Source organism: Maylandia zebra, linkage group LG20, assembly GCF_041146795.1.
Source record: "Maylandia zebra isolate NMK-2024a linkage group LG20, Mzebra_GT3a, whole genome shotgun sequence".
NCBI classification, from domain to species: Eukaryota; Metazoa; Chordata; class Actinopteri; order Cichliformes; family Cichlidae; genus Maylandia; species Maylandia zebra.
The window spans coordinates 17,824,010-17,845,803 of NC_135186.1; the positions used below are offsets into that span (position 1 = coordinate 17,824,010).

The following is a 21,794-nucleotide window of genomic DNA, read 5'->3' on the forward strand; positions in this document are numbered from 1 at the left end:
CTGTATAAAGAGTTTGTGTTAGTGTGTGAGAGGTTTTGTGTCACAATGGTCCTGTTTTGGAGGATTTGATTAAAAAAAACCAAACATAATTAAAGTAACCAACGATGCTATACGTTGACATCGTTCTTTCACTGTAAGACTCAGCAGGCTATGGTGAATAATCACAGCGATTTTCAGGTCTCTGAAGAAATCTATCTAGGAGCTATGACAGTGTAAAGACACCCTGCAATTTTAAATGTGTGGCGACATTTGAATGAGGCGCATACCAGTAGAGGGAGCCAACGCACCACGAATGGTACACAGCCACAGATGCGCTAGAAAACTGAGAGAGGCCGACAGTGATCGCTTACTTTTTGTAAGGGGCTTGTTGAGATTAAATAGAACAAGTTACAAAGCATTAAAACATGTTAAAAACACAACAGCCTTATTAAACGCAGAGTAGTTTGGGCCCAGAAGTAGGATTGATCACGTCATCACTTAAAGACCGGATAGACACACGGTGAAGTTACTCATGTTTACTGTTGTTGCCACTTTCTAAATGTAGCAGGATGAATATTATATGTACTGGTTGATCCCACTTTTTTGAGGAGAAATAACTTTGCTCGTTATCAAATTATCAGTATCTCTGGAAACATTTAATACATTGTGATGGTTTAAATGCTCAGTCGTTTTCTCTTGTAGAATTCATATTCATAATAATATTTAGACAGCGGCACTATAGGTGTTGGCAGTTTTTGCAGTTTTACAAGCCCTCACGGTAAAAATATGGAATTAAATGTCACTAATGGGCTCTTCTCAAAAAAATCAGCGTCTGTGTCACACTGATTTTGATTAACTGACTTATTTTATTGTAATCAAACCTATTTTGATATTGTTGTCTTGTTTTTCCTTTAGCGAGGTGGTTTCCTTCCAATTGTAGCAGTACCAGTACGTCTGCCAGCTCCAGGTAGAGCTCCAGTGACCAGGAAGACCTCAGCATTCACCAATTCCTGCTGAATTACCGCAAACAGAAAGAACTGACAGAGGGCATTGGAATAGAGGATGATTATAACACTGAAGACCAAGGTAATAGGTCTGTCTAAGGGCCAGTGGAATATAAGCTATATGTTGTAGTGGTGATTATTTTAGATTAGGGCTGCCACGATTAGTCGACTAGTCACGATTACGTCGACTATCAAAATCGTCGACGACTGATTTAATAGTCGACGCCTCGTTTGAAGCATCACAAAAGACGCAGGAATAAGTAGTAGGATTTAAGAGTGTAATAACGGACTGAAATAGAAGATGGCAGCACTGTATGTACAAGGATGCCAGCTGCCGTTAAACCCCAAAGAAGAAGAAGCTGTATCCCAGAATTCATAGCGCAGCGCAGCTCAGTTTACAACAATGGCGGCAGCTAGTTAGTTTTAATATTACTCTTATTATTCTTTCTGGGTCACAAAATAAACGATTAAAATATTTTCAGGCGAGAATGTAGCTGTGTAAACCTCAAATATTTGCTCAGTTTATCAAGACACCACACGTTTTCGGAGACGTCTGTTACCCACTAGTTCGATAGCTAACTGGGGGCAAGGCTCACTAGGGCTGTATCCCAATTCAGGGTCTGCAGCCAAAGTACGCAGCCTCAACGATCCTCAAGGGCCGCGTACTTAAAGACTGCTAAGGCCGGAAGTGCGAGGCTTGTGAAATGGGACGGTCTAGCCCAGGTTTCCTAGCAACCATGATACTAACAGCTGGAAACGTTTCATACAGCTTTGTTTGACAGAAATGAAGGAGAAAATCTTTTGTTCATTTGTTTGTTTGTTTCTACATGAGCTTTGATCATTCTCTGTAAGATTAAGCTCAGCTATTGAACGGCGTATATTTTAAAGTAAAGGCTTTAAAACCAAGTTAGTACAAACGTCACTAATGTCACATAACTTTGCCGACATGTGGCCAACAGTAATGTTTTAATGTTCTTCGTTATTAAACATTTGCACATAAATAAGTGACATAATATTCAGTACTTAAAGTTTACTCTTCGGGCGCCCCTCATCCGCTGTTTTTTTCGGCAAAATTATCCACACCCACCGCCGCGCTATGCATTCTGGGATATGTTGGGCCAACGAAGTCTACACCGCCACGTCCTTAAAATTCAGGGAAATGAAGGACGCATTTGAGGGCCGCATTTCGAGCAGCCTTCGAATTGGGACAGCCTTCGTCGCGTCGCGGTGACGTAATCGGCCTTAAAATGCGGCCTTTAAGGCTGCAGACCCTGAATTGGGATACAGCCTAGTAGTGATGTGCGATACCACTGATTTCCTTTCCGATCCAATACCAAGTAATATTCAGGGTGGTATCGACGATACTGATCCGATACCGATACTTTATACAAAAACGTATTTTATTTATTGTATCTCAAATTATAGCATCATAATGATTACAGGATATCAGATTACTTGTTCTTATCACTTAATAATGCAGAATTATCATGTAGAAATAAAAAAAACTGAAGTTGTGCGCTATTTGAACACCTTGCCTGCCTGCAGCACTAAAGGACTCCATGAGAGAGGTCTGTCTCGCCCTAGCAGCACCTGTCCCCTCCTCCTCTTCAGTTCGTCTCAACATACGCGCCTCATATTCTGTGATATGATTTACTCTGAGGTGTTTGACAAGGTTAGTGATGTTGCCACAACCATACATGCCAACCCTCCCGATTTTTCCGGGAGAATCCCGGAGCCACCATTCTCCCAAATTTCCACCTGGACAACAACATTGAAAAACCATATTGCAGCATTCATAGCACGGCCCAGCCAATTCCAGTTTACAACAATGGCGGCAGCAACTTAGTTTTAATATTACTCTTATTTCTCTTTCTGGGTCGCAAAAAACAAAAACAAAACTTTTAACATATTTTCAGGTGAGAATGTAGCTGTGTAAACTTCAAATATCTGAGCCGATCGACACATCGTCTTCAAACCCCCGCGATCTTTCACCACTCGGGTTAAACATGATATATAAGTCACTTTGATAACTTAAAAATGTTATTGTTTGGCTTTTTCAGTGTTTTATTTGTTCGTGAGTAAATCGGTTTGGCTGAGATTAAAGTTATTAGATTAGATCAAATTAAATTTAACTTTATTAATCCCTCGGGAGGGTTCCTCCGGGGTTTTCACACAGCTGAATAAACATCAAACAGAAAACTAATTAAACAAAGTGTGAGACGGTCGAGAGTTTACGCCAGCGCCCGGTTATATTTTAGATAGCAAGGAGCAGACGGCAGTTTCACTCCACCGAGGGAACTCATGACGTACCACCCGGCTTTCTTTAGACCGCGAAGGGCGGGTCCTCAGGTGGAAGCAGCCTCTGAATTTCGACACCCCCGCTGTTTCCGGGCCGGCTAATAATAACGGTGACATTTAACGTATTTTATCCGATAAATAAACCCTGTAAAATGTATTTATCACCCCCCCAACAGCCCTTTTGAATGTCTCCCTAATTCTGAGGTCTCAAGGTTGGGAAAGTATAGCCACCACACCTCACTGTTGGAGCACTTTTTTGCCACATGTATTGCAAACCATGTCTCAGCTGTTTGTGGAGGTAAAATACGTCCGCACAATTACGCTCTGCCATTGTTGTGAGTGCGCGCGCCAAGGGGCTGCGAGACATTTATACAGCCGTATTTCGCACATGACTATGAAAGGCGGAAGTAGTTCCTTTGAATGTAGACAATCCGAATGTTATAGTTTCTTTCCACTGTGTTGCTGTTAATGATAAACTACAAATTTACCCTAAATTACTAAAAAATATCGATATTTTAATGTGAGAATCGATTCTAGAACATAAATGACTGGTATCGGAGGAATCGATATTTCAGGATTGATCCGCACATCACTACAGCCTAGAGCCTGTGAGAACACCGGACTCCTGCAAATCGTTTTCAAACCCTTTCGCTACTCAGGTTAAACATGATATATAAGTCACTTAGATAACTTAAACATGTTATTGTTTGGCTTTTTTTGATAATTTTATTTATTCCTGAGTAAGTCGGTTTGGCTGAGATTAAAGTTATAGTTTTTACACAGCTGAATAAACGTCAAGCAGACAACTGATTATCAGAAGTGTGAGATGCTCGAGAATATACTCCAGTGTCCTGTTATATTTTAGATAGCAAGGAGCAGACGGCTGAGTTTATTAAACTTCACCGAAACAATCTGCAAATTTCATTAAAATTTAATAAACTATCATCTTGTCTTTATTTTTAGTTAGCACAGACCTTAAACACTTAAAGCTGTAAGCTAAAGATAGTTATATAAGAGCAGATGCTGCTGGTGGAATAAGCTGTACGTTTTACGTCCAATGGATGCATGATCTGATTAGTCGACTAATCGCAAAAATAATCGGTGACTAGTCGACTATCAAAATAATCGTTTGCGGCAGCCCTATTTTAGATTCAGAGTGTAGAGGAGATGGATCATTGTAATTAAGAGTCATAGAAATCTGAACCTCACTGCAAAACTGGCGGTCTAACTGTACATGTGCTCCATTGCAGAGGTCCTTCCCCTTGAGTGTGAGGATGTTGAAGATACTGGTAGTCCTGATGTGAAAGCAGAGCTTCCCTCCCACCTCAGCATCACTAAGGATGTTATGGAGCGCTGCATTCATCTGCTGTCTGATCCCAGCCTCAGGCTCCGACTCAAGGTACTGTATCAGTAGTTTTATGTAGAGTCAACTGTTGGACTAATAACAAAAATAATCATTCTTGTGAAGGTAGGACCGCCAGCGTTGGTACAATTCATCCTGTCAGAACTGTGTGGAGGACTGTTCAGTGGTGTAATGCTCATCAAGGAAAAACATTCAGTCTGGTCCAGGAGTGAAACAGAAATAAGTCTGTGCTGAAGTCGTGCCTGCTCAGGAGTTTGGGCTCTCAATGAAGACCTCAATAATTAGTTTCAGCTCACATATAATCAGGATCAAAACAGAGATAATTGTTAGGTGTGTTGTGTTTCTTTGTCCTTAGGTACTGGACGTGCTGGAGTTGTGCGTTCAGGTGCTGAATGACAGGGAAAATGAACTGCTGCCTGTGGCTCATCACTGCTGGCCAGCACTCCTGCAGAGACTCACAGCTGATGACCCATTAGCAGTCCTCAGAGCCTTCAGGGTAAGTAAAACAAACCTCTCTTTTCATTACGTGAGTCAAAATTATTCAAGTCGTCTTTAGTTTTAAACTCTTAGTAGTAGTGATGGGCAGATGAAGCTTCATGAAGCACTGAAGCTTTTCATCCAATTGGTTCACCCCAGTGCAAAGCTTCTTGAAGCTTCATTTGCTCTAGTAGGACATCTACTGGATGTAAAAATAATAGTTGGCATGAATTTGAAGAGTGTGGCCTTTTGCACACAGCCTGTAAATGTCAACAACTAAAGGAGTGTGTAAAACATGTATATTGTAGTGATGGCAGCATACTGTGTATATTTATACTGGCAGTATGGAAAATGATCATTTGGAAATGCTTAAAATGGAAATGATCATTTACTGTGAGGTGAGGTGTGGTTGGGGTGTGGACAGTGGTTGTGCTTTTGTAACGTTGAGGTATGGACAGCTACACACTGAGGCTTTGAGCCTCAGTCCTGCCTGTTCACATTTTATTCTGTAAAAACAAAATTTTCACTGCTTTTATGACCTTTTAGTGGGGAGAACATAGCTAGGATTTAATGATTTAACAAATCTTTTGAATCCTTTGTCCTCCACAATGCTAAATGGCTGGGAGTCCTCAATCACCATGCTAACCAGGTCTTCATCTATTTGAGATTGTTCTCCTGAGGAAAGACAATAAAGACAAAGCAGAAATATAAATATCACACACGTAACTTATTACAGTTGTATAATATTGTTATATCATTTAGTAACATTACTGCATCCTATATTATCATTGCATTTGATGGCTCACCTGGTCTTGCTCCACAATCGGTGTTCCCCTTATTCTCATGCAAAGCTCTGTAGTGCCTAAGCATGGATGAGGTGTTGTTGTTATATCCCAGCTCCCTGGCACATAGCAAACACTTCACCTTGTACAAAAGTACAGACAGCTTAACATAAATTGTATTGCACCATCAGTATTATGAAAATACATCTTCTGTGGAAATTTACATACCTTGTTGGGAGGAATAAGATCAAAATGTTCCCACACAGCGGAGGACATCCTCCTCTTCTTAGCTGGCTCCATTCTCTCCTGACTTTCTCTCTAAACCTCCAAACTCTCTCTAACCGCAACTCTCCATCAAACACCTACATTTTGAATGAAGTCTGAGGGGTTTATATCGCTGTCATAGCTCGCGGCAAAGTTCGAACCACTTCATGAACCAGTCACGTGGTACAGCCGGGCAGCGAGGCTTCGGACGTCATCATTTTCAGCTCCTCCCATAAATGAAGCAAGCCTCGATACGCGCATCGCGGAAACGCCCCCTCCATTACTCGACACAAGCTTCGAAGCCTCGATACAGAACGTCACATCACTACTTAGTAGTCAAAAAATGAAAGATGCTGCCCAACAACAGGCTTATTTCATTCAGAAATAGTTCTGTTATTTTCTTTTTTGGGTTGTAATGTGAAGACTCTTTAAACTAACATTTCTTCTATCAGCACAGAAAGATCACTGTGTGGATGCCTTCTTAGAGGCTGCTTTTCAAACTGTCTCAGAGAATCACAAAGTAGGACTTTGTGATAAATGAAGCTGATAGTTTTTTGTGATCTTTGGTGCAAGTGTCAGCTGATTCAACTTGTCGGTGTAAATTAGGCTACTCGTCAGCTCCTGTCATCAGCTGGAATATTTTTAAATTTGTTATTCATATTTTCATTGATGAACTGACAAATACAGACACATTAAGTCTGTAAACAGTCATTTATTCACTCAGAGCTGCTGCTGGGAAATTGTTTCATCAGCTTTTGGATATATACGAGTTTTGTAAATACTACAATTCATCCAGGAGTATACAACGGTAAAGTTTTATTGAATTTTGACAGCTTGCTGCTTTTGTACATTACATTTTTGTACATTACATGCCAGGTGCTGTTTGTGCTGGGTGAAAGATGTGGGGACTTTGTGAGGAGAACTGTACCTGGGCTCTGGCAATGATCAAAGCAGCCACAACATGGACAAATCAGAGCAAGACAACTATTCTTAGTATGACGCCTCACTTTATGGAGATTGGTGCAACAAGAAGCCCATTTATGTAAAACCACATTGAAGATAGATTACCTCTTATCTTATCTTATCAAAGCCTATTTGATTACACGGCTGTAACTTTCTTGTAGGAATAAACTTAATGGTTCTTCTTAAATGAATGAGTTATAGTCAGCTTTCTTCCTGTGATTGAGACAACAGCAATACAAGTTTGTGTCTGTACATTAGTACAGAGATGAAGACGTCTCTATACTAAGGTTAACAATTAGGTTGTTAGCCTGATTTGACATTAAAGCTGTGTGTGGGGAGATGCGTCGTCAGAAAAAGCCAAAAAAGTCAAAGAACTCATTGAAACTCTTTCACCACCAGGTGGAAGTCTTGTATAACAATGAAAATCAACCATTGGTATCATCGTCAGGGCATCTCGGTTTTATTATAAAAACCTTAAACTGTGAAACAGTTTGACATCCTAAATGCATGACGGTGATGTTATTACTAAAAATGCCTCTTCACTGTGGCAGCTCTGTCATTCAACATATGTTAACCATGACTTTGATGATACGGACCACAGCCAGCTGTGCCAGCAGGATGCTGCTCAGGTCCAAACTGCACACACAGCTACGACTGCAAGCAGCTCTTCTTATACCCAACTGAGAAACGTGATTGTTCAATCAGCGAATCATGAGGTGACAGCGAAGGAGGCCGTTTAATTGATAAGATCAGAGAAGTTGTTGTTGTTGTTTTTGTTTACTTTGTGCTCAACATACTCCCATTAGCATGTTGAAAATATTCAAGGCCTGCAGGCTTCTGCCATTACATTCCCAATTATGCAATTATGAGCTGCTTGTGTAATTTTTGGTCACCTGCGCAGTGTATTAACACAACTGATCTGAAATCACAGAAAAACAAAAAATCCGAGTAGTAGTTAGTAGTACCACAGACACGTTTAGTGAATTATTTTCATAACTTGAAATGCAAATATAAATTGTAAATTTTGAAAACTTGTGCACAAACTTTGTAAACAATAAAGTTATATACAACTATTTATCTAAAAATGCAGCCAGTGCATGTAGTGGGTTTTTTTTGGACAACCATTAAAAAGTACTACGATAGCTAAAATGAGAGAACGATCAAGTGTCACAATAAGATGCCACACAAATTATTTGTGCCTGTAAAAAAATAAAAAAATAAAAAAATAGTTTGTCCGCCACAAGACAGAAGAGAACTCCACAGGGATCCAGTTTTCCATTTGGAGACAGTGTTTACATTGCAATCTGCTTTTGTGACATTCATTAGTACCCTCACTGACACTCAAAACAAAGCAACGAACACACAACACACTAACTATAAGCTCCACGCTAAACGTCACAAATCTTTCACATCTCAAAACTCTCTCTCGCTGCCATCACTCCCAAAACTTTCCCCTCTTCCTAAACAACCAAATCTCACGTGTTGCCATTTTTTTTATTGCTCAACATGGTACATTTTTCCACCAATAGGAAAGAGGTGGCTTTTTTTTTCTTTCTTTACTGTTTCAAGTAATAATTTTACACAGGTAAAACCATTACTTGAAAATGATTACAAACACTGATGTGAAGCTATTGGATGCCTGACAAAGGATAAATGGGGACAAAATACAACACGTGGAAATAAAGACAGAGCCTTTAATGGTAAAATAATGTCTTATCACATTATAATTAAAAATCAGAATAATCAAATAAGTACAGTTGAAGATCACATGAAGTTGTCTAAGGAGCTTTGAAAAGAAAGCAACTAGACTTTGAATAGTGGGTTAAAGACCCTCTTAAGTGACCATCCCCACTAGCGTTTAAATACACGGGACTCTGCACCATTTGGTCTTAGAAGAGAAGAAGCCTTCTGAACCAGGTGAAACATAGAGGAGTCCAGTTGTTGTTTTTTTCATGCTCTTAGACTACTGTGACCTGGATGACTGAGAACCTACACTGACATTACATGAAGCTGTTTGCTGATTACATAAATTTTAGTTTTAACCTTTAGGGCCCTACATGGTCAGGCTCCTCAGTATATGTCTGACCTGCTGAAACCTCATTCATCTTCCCGAGCTCTAAGGTCATCAGGTCAGAGTCTGCTAGCTCGTGGTGATCGGGCCTTTCAGGCAGTGGCACCACGGTTGTGGAATTCTCTTCCACTGTTTTTACACTGCACTGACTCCATTGTTTCTTTTAAAAAGCAGCTAAAGACATTTTTATATACACAAGTTGTCAACTAATTAGTTGTTTTTATGTTGTTTTACATTGTTATTTCTTATATTTTCATTCTTATTCATTTTCATTCTCTGTATTGTGAATCACTTTGTGATTTTTATCTGTGAAGCATGCTATATAAATAGATTTTACTTTACTTTTACTTACTTACTTTGCCTTTGTACATAAAAAAACAAACAAACATCCAAACTCTTGCTAACGATAACCATCTTAGCTCTTATCTCCTCACTTTCAATTTTTGACAATTGTTTTGCTTACACCGAAGTGTTGTATGTAATATAGAATATATACAATACCAGTTATTGAACATGAACTGTTGTGCACATCAATTCATGACACAACAGAATGACAGCAGGAAGCCACATACCAGTTACAATACCAGTTATTGAACATTACAGAACATTACAGAGTAATAAAATCCAGCCTCCAATAAACAGATTATCACAGTATGTTGCTTTAATACCTAATACTCCTCTAAACCTGGCTTGTTAGGACATGTCTTCCATCACCCTAACAATGATTATGTGTAATATGACAGAGGGCTGTCATACAGTCCAGTACAGCGATCAAGAAAGGTAACAAATATGTAGTGTTGTCTCCCTCTAGTGGCAGGAAATAAGTCTTAAAATAGCATGTGCCAAGACCTTTTTGTTTTTTCCTCTTAGTCTTCATAGGATTAGTTTGCAAGTTCACTGTTTAAGTTTTTATTGTGAAAATGAGATAAATGTTGAAAAATAGTGGCAAATAAAAACTAGTCCCTTTGGCTAAAATAACATCAGTTGGTTGGTGCACAGCAAGAAAAAAAAAAAGGTGTGTGTGTGCAGGGGTGTAAGGCCCAGGGGCCAAGCAAGGACTAATCCGGCCCAAAGGAAAATGTGAGGGAGAACACAAATGTTGGACATTTAACTGTGTTTTATAAGTTTTGCATTTTCCTCTGCTGATAAAGACCTTCCTCACAGCTATTTAAATTATACCAAAGTAATAAATAAATGATTAAATGATAGAAATCTTCCTGTTATTTCACAACTATAGAAATTTCAGATTTTACAGTGATTAAAAGCTTTCTCTTTTTTAATTATAATGAGATATCTCTACCACATCAAGGCACAAGCAATAGAAAAAGCCTTGTTAAAGGGATACCTGAACTTTTACACGTGTATTTCCTACACTTTATGCCCCCAAAACGACTTAAAATTATCTGTGCACAAGTAGTACACAAGAGCATTGATACATTTGATTTTTAATATTCTTTTATTGTCCGCAACTCATAAACTATACTAAAACATAATGACAGCATAACCTTTTTGTCAGCTTGTGCTCATGCAAATGTGTTCATATACATTCAAGTGGCTTCAAAGTGCTTTCTTCAAACATGACACCTGACATACAAAAAAGTGAAACAATATTTGCACATTTAACAATATCCAGACCACTGCTGTGCTTGTTTTGGCTCAGCCAAACAGTTAAGGTGTGCTTTACATCCATGTCTGTCCACTCATGATATACTATACATATGTAGTTAGTTATGGCTAAAAACTCTCCTTTGATTACTGACTTGCATTCGCTTCATCAATGAATCAGAGTGAACATTTGTCCTAGATTAACACTGTAGGGTCTTTACCTTACAATATGACGTGCCTTGATAAAAGATTTGTTGACAGTGGTGCTATATGAATAAAACTGAACACATCTAAAAGTCTTCCGGAAATTTGGCTTTATTAGAACAGGATGGATTGATGACCACAGCCCTCTCAGCACAGGGCTGACAGGACTTTTCCCCATATAGTAAATAAAACACAAAATAGATTAAGACAGAATACTATACCAAACTTAAAGATAAAAGGGCATTAACTGTTTTATCAGCTCTTGCTTTTCAAAGACAATGAGGAGCAAAGTACAGTTAGAAGTGTTTGTTCTGATGGAGACTTTTAAACTGTAAACAGCGGCTAAGTGAACAAGAATCTGTGTCCACGAATCCTGGGCAGTGACAACACTTAAACACCATCGTCCAAAATCCTCAGTGCAACCCCTTATCAAAAAGTTTGACATATTTTGCAACCATTAAATGTTAGAGAAGCCTCTGAAAAAGAGGTCACAGTTACTACCTGAGCAAAAACCTCTGCTTATGCTCACAGACCCTAAATCGTAACAAATAAGACAATAACAACAACACGAGTGATGACAAAGTGACACCAAAGGTTGGTGAAGAGCAAGCATGAAGTGAGACATTGTGTGCACACTTTCTCTTTTAAAAAGTATAATGCTAACTCTTTTTGGAGCTCGGTAGGTATACTACTGTATATGCTGAATTTACCAAACATGCTCAGCTGCTGGAAATTGATAAGCAAAGTGAGAGTGAAGACGAGGTGAAACCAAAACAATTAGCTGAAAGAATCTAAAATGTCCTCTGGGTTGTTCAACATTTAGAACAACTCCCTAAAATGTTTAGATCACAGATTCTGTGGGTTTAAGATTTGTGATCATTTCTGTGAGGAAAACAGAAGAAAAATGTTTCCCGTGTGAGCTTGGCTACTATTGCCGTGCGAATTGTGAAGACTGTTATTTTTAGATAAACAGTCAAAGTGTCCCAGTGGAGGAAAGCATAGCTGTGACATGTAACATTTTAAAGCTTGTCTTTATTTATTTTTAAGACTGTACATGCCACATTAAAGACCCATGTATTTTGAACATGCGTGTGCCATGTGTGTGCATTCAACCTTTGCGTTTGATAACATTCTCCCATTTCTGTTGTCGGAAATATTTATGGTAAGTCCTCATTTGAGCATGAAGCTCAGACGGACAAGGTACGGCACGTTTTTCTCTTTCTAAACACAGGATCTGGGAGGCCTCCCCGTGCACGCATGATCTGCCTCTCCCCTATACCCTGCCCCAATTTATATGTTTATAATTTAGGCCTGATATTAATTTCCATCACCACCATAGCTTGGAGTTACTTATTTTTAGACAGCAAGGAGCAGCTTGAAGTGAGCTGTGATATGTAAATTGTTGTGATCCATTACAGGTGTCTCAGCGCCCACACACGGGACACATGGTCTGATGTTTAGAGAGAAGAAGATGAAAAGGGTTCAGCCAGTTTGGCAGAAATCTGTGCACACGAGTGTTTATGGAAGCTAAATTTGATAACAATGTATCAGAGCTGGAGGTAATTCAAGTTTTGATATAAATATTTCTTGTCACCACACCAGACTGCAAAGCAAGTTTAGCACAGCCAAGGGTTTTCTTTCTTTTTTTCTTTTTCTTTTTTTGTTAGCTGGGATAAACCCCAGTCAGAGCTTCATGAAGACAGTTTTAGCAATTTGATCCATTCTTTGCATAAAGTGGAAAAACCAAGTGCCACCTTCAGTCAAGAGCAGGGGTGGGAATTTAATTTACCCCAAAGGGAAACTGGGACTGTTGTGGAGGGGCACACCGATAAGCTAAACTCAATTCTGCTAAATACTAATTTTATATCTTTCTAAAACTGCTACCGGTAAGTGAAATGGGCATATTAAATGGACAGATATATATATATATATATATATATATATATATATATATATATATATATATATATATATATATATATATATATATATATATAAATAAATAAAATAAAAAAAACACCCAGCACGCCCCTGCGGGCGGTTTATCCTTCAAGCTCGGGTCCTCTACCAGAGGCCTGGGAGCTTGAGGGTCCTGCGCAGTATCTTAGCTGTTCCCAGGACTGCGCTCTTCTGGACAGAGATCTCCGATGTTATTCCCGGGATCTGCTGGAGCCACTCGCCTAGCTTGGGAGTCACCGCACCTAGTGCTCCGATTACCACGGGGACCACCGTTACCTTCACCCTCCACATCCTCTCGAGCTCTTCTCTGAGCCCTTGGTATTTCTCCAGCTTCTCGTGTTCCTTCTTCCTGATATTGCTGTCATTCGGAACCGCTACATCGATCACTACGGCCGTCTTCTTCTGTTTGTCTACCACCACTATGTCCGGTTGGTTAGCCACCACCATTTTGTCCGTCTGTATCTGGAAGTCCCACAGGATCTTAGCTCGGTCATTCTCCACCACCCTTGGGGGCATCTCCCATTTTGACCTCGGGACTTCCAGATTATACTCGGCACAGATGTTCCTGTACACTATGCCGGCCACTTGGTTATGGCGTTCCATGTATGCCTTGCCTGCTAGCATCTTGCACCCTGCTGTTATGTGCTGGATTGTCTCTGGGGCATCTTTACACAGCCTGCACCTGGGGTCTTGCCTAGTGTGATAGACCCCAGCCTCTATGGATCTTGTGCTCAGAGCTTGTTCTTGTGCTGCCATGATTAGTGCCTCTGTGCTGTCTTTCAGTCCAGCTTTGTCCAGCCACTGGTAGGATTTCTGGATATCAGCCACCTCCTCTATCTGCCGGTGGTACATACCGTGCAGGGGCCTGTCCTTCCATGATGGTTCCTCGTCTCCCTCCTCTTTCTTGGGTTTCTGCTGCCTGAGGTATTCACTGAGCACTCGGTCAGTTGGGGCCATCTTCCCAATGTATTCTTGGATGTTCGTTGTCTCATCCTGGACTGTGGTGCTGACACTCACCAGTCCCCGGCCCCCTTCCTTGTGCTTAGCGTACAGCCTCAGGGTGCTGGACTTGGGGTGAAACCCTCCATGCATGGTAAGGAGCTTTCTTGTCTTTATGTCAGTGGCTTCTATTTCCTCCTTTGGCCAGCCTATTACCCCAGCAGGGTACCTGATCACGGGCAGGGCGTACGTGTTGATGGCCCGGATCTTGTTCTTACCATTCAGCTGACTCCTCAGGACTTGCCTGACCCTCTGCAGGTACTTGGTGGTTGCAGCTTTTCTAGCGGCCTCTTCATGGTTCCCATTCGCCTGCGGGATCCCCAGGTACTTGTACCTGTCCTCTATGTCTGCAATGTTGCCTTCTGGTAGTTCAATCCCCTCAGTTCTGACTACCTTCCCTCTCTTTGTTACCATCCGACTACACTTCTCCAGTCCGAATGACATTCCAATGTCATTGCTGTATAGCCTGGTAGTGTGGATCAGTGAATCGATGTCTCGTTCACTCTTGGCATACAGCTTGATGTCATCCATGTACAGGAGGTGGCTGACAACTGCTCCGTTCCGTAGTCGGTATCCGTAGCCAGTCTTGTTAATGATCTCACTGAGGGGGTTCAGGCCTATGCAGAACAGCAGTGGGGACAGAGCATCTCCTTGGTAGATCCCGCACTTGATGGTGACTTGTGCTATGGGCTTGGAGTTGGCCTCTAGTGTTGTACGCCACATCCCCATTGAGTTCCTGATGAAGGCTCTTAGGGTCCCATTGATCTTGTACAATTCTAAGCATTCCAGTATCCAGCTGTGGGGCATTGAGTCATAGGCCTTCTTGTAATCAATCCAGGCAGTGCACAGGTTGGTCAGTCTGGTCTTGCAGTCTCGGCTGATTGTTCTGTCTACCAGTAGCTGGTGTTTTGCGCCTCTGGTATTCTTGCCAATCCCTTTCTGTGTCCTGCTCATGTATTGACCCATGTGCCTGTTCATCTTAGCCGATATGATGCCTGACAGGAGCTTCCATGTAGTAGGGGAGAGCGGGGTAAGTTGTCACACGGGTAAGTTGTCACACGGGTAAGTTGTCACACTGTTCATAACTCCAACACTAGAGGCTCTATCTCAAAAATGAAATAGCCACTTTGTGTGACTTCTTCTTCTATAGTCAACCTCCTGTTCACATGTAGTCAAGACTGCTCTAATCTGAGGTGAGCACATCTTTTTTATTTTTTTGACCTAAAAGGAAAAATAAATCACTTTAAATTTTCATCAGTACAACTTTGTTAGGTATAGATGTTACAAATTATTATTTTACACAAAATAGAGGAGACATTAACGTGTCTTTTGATACTTCAGCTGATGTGCTATGTTGAGCTAACCCTGACATTTAGCCAAATTTAGCATAAATGTCAGTTTGGGGCAAGTTGTCTCATTAACTTTGGGGCAAGTCGTCACATGTGACAACTTGCCCCAGTACAAATAAATGCTCCAAAAAATTGATATTGTAATTCATTTGTATTTGTAATAAGGTTTTTGAAGAAAGGAAGGAGAGGCAGGAATTAAGGAAGGAAGGAAGAAAGTAAGATGGTTCGAAATTATCAACGAAAGACAGAGCGTGGCAGAACACCACCTGACATTATGTTAAAGGCAGTCAGGCAGGTAAAGATGCAGAACAAATCAATCAGAAGTACAGCAAAGGATTTTGACATAAATTACCGTACTCTAACTCGGTATTGTCAAAAGATTACCAGAGAAGAAATTGAAAGTCAGACAGCCATGCCAACAACAATGGTTGGTTATACAACGCCAAGGAAGATTTTTTCCCCTGATTTGGAAAAGCAGCTTGTTGAATATATTACTAGGTCAGCTGACATTTATTTTGGTCTGTCACCAAGTGAGGTCAGAAAGCTTGCCTACCAGTTTGCTGTGGCACACGAACTGAAGTTTGTGCCTTTGTGGGCAGAAAAAGAAAAGGCCAGCAAAGAGTGGTTTACAGGCTTTTTAAAGCAGCATACAACATTGTCACTGAGAAAGCCAGAAGCAACTAGCCTTGCCAGGGCAAGTAGCTTCAACAGAGAGAATGTCAGTGCTTTCTTTGACAACTTAGAGAAAGTGTTATGCAAATATGAGTTTGGACCAGGAGACATTTGGAATGTTGATGAAACTGGGGTCACCACTGTACATAAACCAGACAAAGTGTTGGCCAGACGTGGATTCAAACAAGTAGGGTCATTGACCTCTGCTGAAAGGGGAACCCTTGTCACACTGGCCTGTTCTGTCTCAGCCATAGGGAATAGTTTACCTCCATACTTTATTTTCCCACGTGTCCACTTCCGTGACCATTTCCTGATCAACGGGCCACCCGGCAGCAAAGGAGGGGCAAATTCCTCTGGATGGATGAAAGACACACACTTTGTTGACTTCCTGCAACATTTCAATGAACATACAAAGTGTTCAAAGGAGAAGCCCTGTTTACTCCTTTTGGACAACCACGAGTCTCATCTGTCCATTGATGGACTCAATTATGCCAAAGAAAATGGCATAATCATGCTGTCATTCCCACCGCACTGCTCACATCGGCTCCAACCATTAGACAGGTCTGTCTACGGGCCACTAAAGAGGCACATCAACAGCACGTGTGATGCCTGGATGAGGAACAACCCTGGGAAGACAATGTCTATTTATGACATTCCTGGGATTGTGGCAATTGCATATCCTCTGGCTGCAACCCCATTGAACATTCAGGCTGGTTTTAGGGTGGCTGGGATTCAACCTTACAACAGAAATGTATTTCTGGAAGCCGAGTTTGCACCATCCTACATCACAGATCGCCCTATTCCGGACCCTGCCCTGCCAGGCTCCAGCACCAACTCTGCACTGCCAGGCCCCAGCACTACCTCTGCACTGCCAGGCCCCAGCACCAACTCTGCACTGCTAGGCCCCAGCACTACCTCTGCACTGCCAGGCCCCAGCACCAACTCTGCACTGCCAGGCCCCAGCACCAACTCTGAACTGCCAGGCCCCAGCACTACCTCTGCACTGCCAGGCCCCAGCACTACCTCTGCACTGCCAGGCCCCAGCACCAACTCTGCACTGCTAGGCCCCAGCACTACCTCTGCACTGCCAGGCCCCAGCACCAACTCTGCACTGCTAGGCCCCAGCACCAACTCTGAACTGCCAGGCCCCAGCACTACCTCTGCACTGCCAGGCCCCAGCACTACCTCTGCACTGCCAGGCCCCAGCACCAACTCTGCACTGCTAGGCCCCAGCACCAACTCTGAACTGCCAAGCTCCAGCACCATCTCTATCACGAGCTCACCCTTACCCAGCACTGCAATTACTGACAGCGGACTACCAACTCCAGAGGACATCCGGCCATATCCAAAAGCTGGCCGCCGAAAACCATCCAGCAAAGGAAGAAAACAACGCAAATCAGCAATTCTAACCGACACGCCAGTGAAGCAGCAACTAGAAAAAGAAAAGAATAAGGCTGAATCTAGCAAAAAGCTGTTTCAAAAGAGAGGGACGCGAGGGGGGGAAACATCTGGACCTATGAAGAACAACGCAGCTAAAAGAAGAAAAATAATTCAAGAGTCATCATCAGATGATGAAGAGTGCTTCTGCCTTGTCTGTGTGGAGCCATTTTCAAACAGTTGTCCAAAAGAGACCTGGGTAAAATGCGTAAAATGCAACTAATGGGCCCATGATGCTTGCACCTCAGGCCAGGCAATTTATGTGTGCCAGAATTGTGACTCTGAAGTTGAGTCTGATTAATCAGAAATATGGCATCTGTTTTGTTCAGAGGATAAACATGTTAAGTAAAGCAAGTTATTTGCAGCATTCCATTCATTTATGATGGATTTATGTGCAAGCCAGAGAACATTTGAGTTTAAAGTTCAAACTAAAGTTTTCTTTCTACTAACTTCCAAAGACTAGAGAATATGGTGAAGCATGTCTTCCCTTTGGCTTCACCTGCACAAGTGCCAAGGTAGGTCTCCCCTGCAGAATTGGTTTTCCCTTTGTCGGGAGCAGCACTGGGCTCTCCAAATCACAGACAAACAGTATCCCACATTCTTGATTTTTAGTTCACAAACACTTGTTGTAATGACTAACTACTCCTGACATTTTGGAGATGTTAGCTCTTTATACAGTAAAGTTACAGTGGGATACAAATAATATCAGGCTGATTTGTTCCCCCTGTCGAAATCACGGAAAAACGGCATTCCACAGTTGTTTATGTTTTTAAGCCCATTTTGCACAGAGAGGCATTTTTTGATTTGATAGCAATGTTGAATATTATTACACAGGAAAAAAAACAACTATACGTAAAATAATCACACCGTGACGCCTCTGCCTTTCTAAACAGAGTGACAATAGGTGCGTGTGTAAATGTAAGCGCATAAAAACAGAAGATAGTCAGATTAACAGTATTTTGTCTCTATCTGCCATTCTGCAATTCATCTCATGTAAACAATAACGTGGTGCACAGCGTGACGTGAGTTTGGGAACCACTGCATTAGAGGATAAACTTAAAGTAAGAATAATCTATTATTTATGCAGTCTAGTATAGTATATTAGCCTCAAATGAGGCATAGACAAAGCAACCATATTCTAATTAATGAATTAATGACTAAAACTAATAGTCACCATTCAAATGTGTTCTAAACTTTCAAAGGTTTATTGACTTTCAGCTGCATCCATGAATACCAGTGAAACAGGACATCTGCCTCACTAAAAAGTACAACAGAGCGGCAAACACAAGCAAGACATAGAAATCTTCAGCCTTAACTAGAAGGTGAGTGATCGTAGGATTGCACACAGCAGAATTACTCACATGCACACATACACACACACAATGATATAGAAGAGAAAGATAGAAGGTGTGTTGGCACAGGAGGACTAGAGGATCATGACACCTTTGTCTTCATGCTCCTACATTGTCATCATATCAATGTTATGCTGGGTAATAATTGTGGGTCCAGATTTAGGTGCTAGCTACATCCTGATGCAAGTTGTCATCATGCAATGCTCTTCCTACTGTCAGTCGATGTTGATCCATTGAACACTTACATCTGTTTAATGGTGTTAAATATCCCAATCTTTGATCTTTGGGCTGAAGGAAGAACAACATAAATGTTCAATCAACAGTCTCTTTATTCCATACAATTCTCATTGTTCCATACAACACTTTTGAGCATTACCATCTGGACGGGAGATATGGAGAGGAGGGTGTCCGCCAGAACTCTTATAGCTTCAGCCCCCCTCCAAAGTCATAAAACCTAAACATCCACATTCTTTCTCTCTCAGTGAGCCTAAGTTATGACCTTGGCTTCCTGTGCAGTATGTTCTGTTCTTTCTAATCAGACAAATAAGGCCATGATTCTCTGAAAACAGTATTTCTTACAAATCAGCAGTATAATGCATCATAAAACAATGTCATTCATTCACAATAAATCAGCAGTCTAATGTAATACAAATCATTCTAATAAATGTAATAGTTATCACCTTCTTCTAAGTCAGGAGAATAATGCAACCTAAAACTACATAATGATTTCACAAGCTTTAATTAGAGGTATAACATGGCATAAAATAGTATAATAATCTCACAATGGACGTATCATACACTATATGGTCAAACATATTCACTCACCCATCCAAACAATTGAAATCAAGTGTTTCAATCACTTCCATGGTCACAGGTGTATAAAATTAAGCACTTAGGCATGCAGACTGCTTCTATAAGCATTTGTGAAAGAATGGGTTGCTCTCAGGATGTCAGTGAACTCTAGCGTGGTATTATGATAGGATGCCACCTGTGCAACAAGTCCAGTCTTGAAATGTCCTCAATATTAAATATTTCAAAAGTGGCACAAAGTGGTAGACCACATTACATCACAGAGCGGGCTCAACAGATACTGTGGCACAGAGGTTGCCAACTTTTTTCAGATTCAGTCAGTACAGACCTCCAAAGTCAAGTCAAGTCAAGTTTATTTATAAAGCACATTTAAAAACAACCGAGGCTGACCAAAGTGCTGTACAATAAAATACAAATATAAAATACAATAAAACACAAGTACATAAAACACCTCACTGATAAAACAATAAATTAAAACAATAAGTTAAACCTTGCTAAAAGCCAATGAGAAGAGGTGAGTTTTAAGAGCAGTTTTAAAAGTTCCTAGGCTTGTGGAGAATCTGATGTGAGGAGGTAAACTGTTCCACAGTCTGGGTGCAGCCACAGCAAAAGCCCTCTCTTCTCTAGTCTTTAGTCTGTACCTGGGAACATCTAAAAGCATCAGGTCTGCTGACCTCAAAGATCTCCTGGGGCGGTAAATGCTAAGAAGCTCTGCCAGGTAAGGAGGTGCAGTACCGTTAAGAACCTTAAAAACCAGCAATAAAATTTTAAAATCAATCCTAAAAGCAACTGAGAGCCAGTGGAGAGAGCAGAGGACCGGAGTGATGTGGTCTCTCTTTTTGGAACCGGTCAGCATGCGAGCAGCAGCGTTCTGCATCAGTTGGAGGCGATGCAGACAGGAACGATCTAAACCAGCATAAAGGGAGTTACAGTAGTCCAGCCGTGATGTAATAAAAGCATGGACCACCCTTTCTAGATCGTTCCTGCACAGGTAGGACTTGACTTTAGTTAAAATCCGTAGATGATAAAAAGATCCCTTGACTACGGAGCTGATTTGTTTATCAAATTTAAAAGCACTGTCAAAAGTAACACCGAGGCTCTTAATGGAGGAAGTACATTCAGAAGTTAGGGGTCCCACAAAATCAAAGGAAAGGTTGGGGTCTTTAGGAAGCCCAAACACAATGACTTCAGTTTTACTTTCATTTAGATGTAGAAAGTTAAGAGCCATCCAAGTCTTAATGTCAGACAAACAGGAGAATAATGGCTGCAGAGAGTCCTTACAGTCTAACCTCAGAGGGAGGTAGATCTGAATGTCATCAGCAAAGGTGTGGAAGGACACATTATGTTTGCGCCAAACTTCATGTGGCCATTAGATTAGCTAAAGAACAGTGTGTAGAGAACTTGATGGAATGGGTTTCCATGGCCGAGCACAATATAGAGAAGTTTAAACTTTGCTGGAGGGGGTGTGGGGTTGTTTTTCAGAAGTTGGGCTCAGCTCTTTACTTCCAGTGAAAGAAACTGAAAATATTTTGTGCAATTTCATGCTCCCAACTTTGTAGGAACAACTTGGGGATGGCTCCTTCCTGTTCTAGCATGGCTGTGCACGAGTGCACACAAGCAGGGTCCTTAAAGACATGGATGAGTGAGTTTGGTGTGGAAGAATCTGACTGGCCTGCACAGTCCTAAACTCAGCCCGAGAGAAAGCCTTTGGGATGAATTAGAGCAGCGGCCCCAACCTTTTTTGCACCACGGACCGGTTTATGCCCGAGAATATTTTCACGGACTGGCCTTTAAGGTGTCACGGATAAATACAACAAAATAAAACTAGTACCGGTACAGAAAAAAAGAAGATTTATTCATAACACACGTGAAAAGACCCTTGAAAACCGAGTTAACGATAAAAACAATAACAAAATAACGCTGAAAACCGATAAAAACCCTGAAAACCATACATTTCACACCTGAGCCTCAACTCTCGCGGCCCGGTACCAAACAACTCACGGACTGGTACCAGTCCGAGGCCCGGGGGTTGGGGACCGCTGAATTAGAGCATACACTTCAAGGCCGGCCTTCTCATCCATCATCAGTGCCTGACCTCACAAATGTCCTTCTGGAGGAATTGTCAAAAATTCCCATAAGCACACTCCTAAACCTTATGGAAAGCCTTCCAATGAGAGTTGAAGCTGTTGTAGCTGCAAAGGGTTGG

At 41.3% G+C, this 21,794-nt stretch overlaps 1 long non-coding RNA gene across 1 annotated transcript; it reads left to right on the forward strand.

Annotated features, from left to right (window-relative positions):
- Nucleotides 1-898: 898 nt before the first annotated feature.
- LOC112436633 (uncharacterized) lies at nucleotides 899-5,135 on the forward strand. The gene is made up of 3 exons (XR_013094901.1): nucleotides 899-1,065; nucleotides 4,532-4,680; nucleotides 5,000-5,135. It is a non-coding gene; the product is annotated as an uncharacterized LOC112436633 (long non-coding RNA).
- The last annotated feature ends 16,659 nt before the right edge of the window (nucleotides 5,136-21,794 follow it).